General features: G+C 48.4%; 1 pseudogene; it reads right to left on the reverse strand.

The window, feature by feature from the left end:
- Positions 1-3,380: 3,380 nt before the first annotated feature.
- LOC134622691 (cytochrome c oxidase subunit 6B1-like) lies at positions 3,381-5,964 on the reverse strand (annotated as a pseudogene).
- Between the last annotated feature and the right edge of the window lie 351 nt (positions 5,965-6,315).

Below are 6,315 nucleotides of genomic sequence, written 5' to 3' on the forward strand. Positions count from 1 at the left end.
ACAAAAAGACTAATTATAGTTATTAGTCTGAAGTCAGAGCTTTGTATGCCAGACTGCCCAACAATTTATGCAGGTTCTCTTTATGTGTTCTGTACCTGAAAATGTTAAACAGTCAGTAAACATTTCAGACACATGTAGAGAGATCAAAGAAACTTTGGGTGCCTGTCCCTGTACCAGCTCCTCGGGCAGCTAGGGCTCAGCACGTCCCTGCACCAGATCCACGGGATGGTGCTGCTGATGCCAGCCATCACCTGTTCCTGTGCCAGCTCCCAGGACGAGGGCAGCTGAGACCCAGTCTACTCCTGAACCTATTCCTCTTCCTCGGGTTCGGGTGACTGGTGTCCAGCTAGCTCCCATGCCTGTCCCTGTGCCCAGGGTGAGGGTGGCCAGGATCCAACCTGACCTCCCTAGAGGCTTAGCTGGGGCTCTCCAGCCTAGGTCCTCATGCTCTGGAGGCTCGGAAGAGCTAGCAAGTCCACCACTTCATCCACCTCCTCACTCAGCTTTCTGGGCCCTAGCTCAGTCTCTGGTTAGGCTAGCCGACCTATTTCCAGCCCAAACACCAGGTTTACCAGGCGTTGTCTCTTTTTCTTCAGCTCAGTCTCCCATCTTGTCTTCTGTAGTCCAGTCTCCTGTCCAGTTGTCCGTAGTCCAGTCTCCTGTCCAGTCTCCCGTAGTCCAGTCTCCCGTCCAGCCTCTAGTAGTCCAGTCTCCAGTAGTCCAGCTTCCAGTAGTCCAGCCTCCGGCTCAGTCACACATTCATCCTCCAGTTCAGTTCTGGCTCTGGAGGCAGCCACAGCCTCCAGAGCCAGTGTGAGCTCTGCCTCTCCTCAGCCAGAGTTTTCCGCACTTGCTTGCCCTGCATCGGCCGCTCCTCAGCCAGAGGTTTACGCACCTGCTAGCCCTGCACTGGCCACTCTTCGGCCAGAGGTTTCTACACCTGCTGGCCCTGCACCAGCCGGCTCCCACGCCGTTGCCTGCAGCTGCTCCGCCACCGTCGGCTCCCACGCCATCGCCTGCAGCTGCTCCGCCAAAGTCGGCTCCCACGCCATCGCCTGCAGCTGCTCCGCCACAGGCGGCTCCCACGCCATCACCTGCAGCTGCTCCACTACAGGCGACTCCTGCGTCGTCACCTTCAGCTGCTCTGCCAGTATCTGGCCCTGCTTCGTCTGATCCTACCTAGTCTAGCCCTACCTCATCTGATTCACGATTCCCACGCCACCGCCTCGTCCACGTCTGATTTGTCGTCGGTGGCCACTGTCCAGGCTGTTGACTGGACTTCCTCGCCGGAGTGGTCGGCCTCCGGACCTGCTCAGTGGCCGCCACTGCCTTCCGCATGGTCAGCCTCCGGACCTGTTTCACCTCAGCCGCTGGCCACGCGGCCGCCCACCAGAACAGTCCCCAGAACTGATATAAATAAAATCACTCTTGTTTTCGGGCTGACCATACTCAAATCACATCAAAGTGTGTGTGAAGAATAATAACAACAGCAAGAACATTTACTAAATAGTTTAATGTTTGCGAAATTATTAACGGGCCTCAGCGCAGTCACCTGCATCATCAGTGTTGTACCATTACCAGGTAAGCTTAGATCACCGTCTTTGTCAAAAACAGTGTGTCAGCTAATCTAATACTCCAGCAGCTGAGTTTCCAAAAAGTCCACTCTAATACTACAATGAAGAGGTTCACACATAATCCAGAATGAATGTGAGTGATGGTGTGATAGGAAAGCTGTGTGCAGAAGTTTAGTTCTTTGCTCTATATATGAATGTGTGTGAGCTTTAAAATTGTGTTAGTGACCAGACAGATCAATATCACAATTTTATCATTAAGCGAACTCGATTGGTAATAAAAGACACTTACATTTGCATGGTACAGTTTTTCTTCTTTCAGCTGCAGTGCTGATGGTGTTTAATGGTCTGAGAACAAGTCATGTGTCATGTGTGAACATCATGTGATCCTAAAGTGTCTGAGTGGCCATAAAACAGCTTTAATATAGTTTCATACAAAGGTGGAGTTTGTTGTGAGCTGACTGAATTATACTCAGAGCTGTTTCTAATATTCTGTCAATAACTTACTGTTTGTGTTTTGTTATTGAAAGGTCTTAAATTTCAGAGTCAGCAGATGAGATCAAGTTTGTCTGATCCCTGATGTGGATCATGTGACCTGGTTTCTAGGTTACATGACAGGTCAGAGGTCAGCGACTGTAACTCAGTTACTACTGTTAATGTGAACTCACTGAGTGTTTGTGGTTTACCTCTCAGACTGACTGAAGTCCACAAGAAGATGATGATGGAGGAAGAGGAGGACAGAGCAGAGTCTGCAGGATCCAGCTGTCCCTCTGTGAGGAGTGACCGGTCCAAAGGTCCACCTCCAGACTTCAGTGCTGAACCTGGACCAATGAGGTCAGAGAACTGAACTCACTGAGTTAACAGAAATAATTTTGCACTGACACAATAATAAGTGTTGATTCTGGTTGATTTTATGACTGTGTTTGTGTGCTGAGAGGAAATGAAGAAGAATTTCTAACAAAAATCTGTTTTGTCCAGTTTGCACAGCTGTATTATCTGCATTCTGTGTGATCAGAGCTGCGTCAATGAATTTATCAGAGAATTTATCATTGAACAAAACATGTTTGTGTCTGCAGAGGTCAGAGGTCACAGTCTGCAGGATCCAGCTGTCTGTCTGTGAGGAGTGACGGTTCCAAAGATGGACCTCCAGACTTCAGTAATGAACGTGGACCAAAGAGGTCAGAGACCTGTGATGACTCCTTTACATGTTTGTGTTTTTCCTGGATAAATATGACCTGAAACATCCTCAGATTGTTACAAAGATTCATTAAAAAGAAAACAATAAGAGAAAAGATAAAAATGTTAGACTTGGTCATTTGCTGTTTGAGGACAGTGATGCTCATATCTGTGGGGAAAGTGTGACCTGAGTGGGTTCATGTTTGTCTTTAAAAAACAAAGCTGCTCTTTCAATTTTATTATTATAGCTCCAAATCACAATAACAGTCAGCTCAAGATGCTTTATATTGTAAAGTAGATCCTACAATGTTAGGTAGACCCTATGTTGTGAGGAATGCGGGTGGACTCAAAGAGCAGAACGCACAGAGGTTGCAATTTATTTACAGTAAAGGATGTGTTTTCAGGGACATATATATATACTACAGACTGTAAATGGGGACAGGGACCCAGGACATCCAGGTGAAGAAAACGCACCCAGGTAGCACACTCAATCTAAGGGGAGAGGACGGTGAGAATTAGGAGGGTCTTCCCTGAAAACAGAGAAAAGCATAAAATAGACTTTACAGAGAGTTGGAGAGTTACTTGATACTGTTTTGTACTGTTTTGTTCTGCAGCCAGTCATGACGGGTTAGTTCAGATCTTTCTGGGGAAACTTCCATTTTCTATCTGTTCGTCCCATTTAGAAACCCAGCTTATAGGGCAGAGGCTCTTGTAAACCTTCTGGTACTACTCATATGGAGAAACTTCCTGGCCTTTGGCTGACAGAGCTTTGTTGCACCTGTGAAAGTCCAGGTACTTTTGGAAGCAGTTTCGGGTCTGGTTGGTGTTTGGGAATCGGGCGACAAATGGACCCGTCCTGCAGTTCTTGATTTGACACGGCTTTGGCCATTTTTCTATCCTTCAGTGGGAGGTTTAAAAGATGTTGAAACTGCGCACGGCCTAGGTTAGCCTTGGGACACTTCTTTAATGTGTCCTCGGTAGAACAAAAAAAGTCCTTCCTCTCCGCCACGCAAGGCACCCTAAATAGTCTGAGAGGTCACAAAGAGACTGAGGGTAACGTCTAAGCAGCTAATGCCTGGATCATACTGGTTGCTGTTAATGAGACCTCCATCAGGAGAACACTAAACAACAGTGGTATGGATGTACTGTAGTGGATAAATCCCATAATACTGATGCTCACATTTAATCAGAGATAAAAACCAGATTTTATCTTCAGATTGTGAACTTTCGAGTGGATGTAAAATTTGTTTCATTCCAGACTTCAACAAGGATCAAATGTTAGGTTTTTTTAAACCTGAAAAAAGAATGTAGTTTCCTGAACTTGTGAATTTACTGTATGATGATGGAAAAATATGCTCACTACGACACAAAGTTTCCAGTGTATTCAGTATGAAGGTAAAGACGACCAAGATGGCGCCGCGTATGGATACCCTGGTGCTTCAGTGCGTTACTTCTGTCTTGTTTTTGTGCATAACTTGTGTGTCTGGGCACTCCTCTGGATACTCTTACACCAGAGAAGAGCTTCTTAACTACAGGACTACAACACCTGTAGATCTACTTCCAATATTTGTTGCATCTGCGGCAGATTTACTGCAGACTTTGACCAGGAAAGTGAGACGCCGAAGGAGAGGAAAGCGAGCCGGCGCGCTCGTGCGTCTGAGGAGACGCGGACTGCGAACTGCTCTTCCTGGGATCTTCCTTTCCAACGTACGCTCACTCGGGAATAAGATGGACGAGCTGGCCCTGATGAGAAGCATGAACAGAGACTTTGCCTCCTCCTGTGTCTTATGTTTTACGGAGTCGTGGCTCTGCGAGGACATCCCGGACTGCGCGCTCAAACTGGAGGGTTTTCATCTGCTGCGCGCGGACCGGCAGGCCTCTCTCTCTGGTAAGACCACAGGTGGAGGTGTCTGCTTCTACATTTATAGTGGCTGGTGCACAGATGTAACGGTGATTGCTCAGCACTGCTCTTCCTCTCTGGAATACCTTTTTATTCACTACAAACCGTTTTATTCTCCGCGGGAGTTTGCTTCATTCATCTTGGCCGCTGTTTACATCCCGCCAGATGCGGACGTGCAGGCAGCTCAGTGCACCCTCGCGGAGCAGATACTGCACATGGAGCGGACATTCCCGGACTCTCTCATTATTGCTCTTGGGGACTTTAATAAAGCCAATCTGAGCCAAGAGCTTCCCAAATACAAGCAGTATATTAAATGCCCGACCAGAGAGGAGAGGACATTGGACCATTGTTACAGCACGATCAGCGGGGCCTATCGCGCGGTACCCCGCGCTTCACTCGGACTCTCTGATCACGTCATGGTCCACCTGATCCCCACGTACAGACAGAGGCTGAAGCTCTCCAAACCTCTCGTGAGGACTAAAAAACTGTGGAGCAACGAGGCTGTGGAGGAGCTTCACACGTGTTTGGAGACTACAGACTGGGACACAATGAAGGCTGCTTCTAACAGCTTGGACGAGTTTACGGACACTGTCACCTCCTATATCCACTTCTGTGAGGACAGCATTGTGCCATCACGCACCAGGGTGAGTTATAACAATGACAAACCCTGGTTCACTCCTAAACTCAAAAAGCTGTGGCTGGAAAAGAGAAAGGCGTTCAGAAGTGGAGACAGGGACTGCTACAGAGAGGCCAAGTACAGGTTCACTAAAGAAGTGGACATTGCTAAACATCAGCACTCTGAGAAGATGCAGCAGCAGATCTCAGAGACTCGGCCTCTGTGTAGAAAAGTTTTAGGAATATCACCAACTACAAGCCTAAAACCCCCCACTCCACTGACGACTTGCTGTTGGCCAACACCCTTAACGACTTTTACTGCCGTTTTGACGAGCCATCAAGCAGCCTTCACACCTCCAACGGCCCCAACAATAGAGACACTTTGGACATTCATCCCCCCACCTCTCCCCCCTCCATAGAGCCATCTCCACCATCATACACTTCATCTACAACACCTCCCTCCACACCCCACACCAAGGAGGATTTCACACCACCTTCTCCCACCACTACTCTTCATATTCATGAAGCAGATGTGAGGAAGCAGTTTAAGAGTCTGAATGCTCGAAAAGCTCCTGGCCCAGACGGTGTGTCTCCTGCCACCCTCAGACACTGTGCAAACGAGCTGGCCCCAGTGTTTTCTGGCATTTTCAACTCCTGACTGCAGGCATGTCACGTGCCTGCCTGCTTCAAGTCCTCTACCATAATCCCTGTCCCCAAGAAACCAAGGATCACTGGACTAAATGACTACAGACCTGTGGCTCTGACATCTGTGGTCATGAAGTCATTTGAGCGCCTGGTTCTCTCCTACCTCAAGACCCTCACGGCCCCCCTCCTGGACCCCCTGAAGTTTGCATACAGAGCCAACAGGTCTGTAGACGACGCTATCAACATGGCTCTACACTTCATCCTGCAGCATCTGGACTCCCCAGGAACCTACGCCAGGATCCTGTTTGTGGACTTCAGCTCTGCCTTCAACACCATCCTTCCAGACCATCTCCAAGGCAAGCTTTCCAGATGAACGTGCCTGATCCCATCTGCCGGTGGATCACTGAC

The sequence above is a fragment of the Pelmatolapia mariae genome, unplaced genomic scaffold (genome assembly GCF_036321145.2).
Source record: "Pelmatolapia mariae isolate MD_Pm_ZW unplaced genomic scaffold, Pm_UMD_F_2 NODE_ptg000155l+_length_23540_cov_1, whole genome shotgun sequence".
Classification (NCBI taxonomy): domain Eukaryota; kingdom Metazoa; phylum Chordata; class Actinopteri; order Cichliformes; family Cichlidae; genus Pelmatolapia; species Pelmatolapia mariae.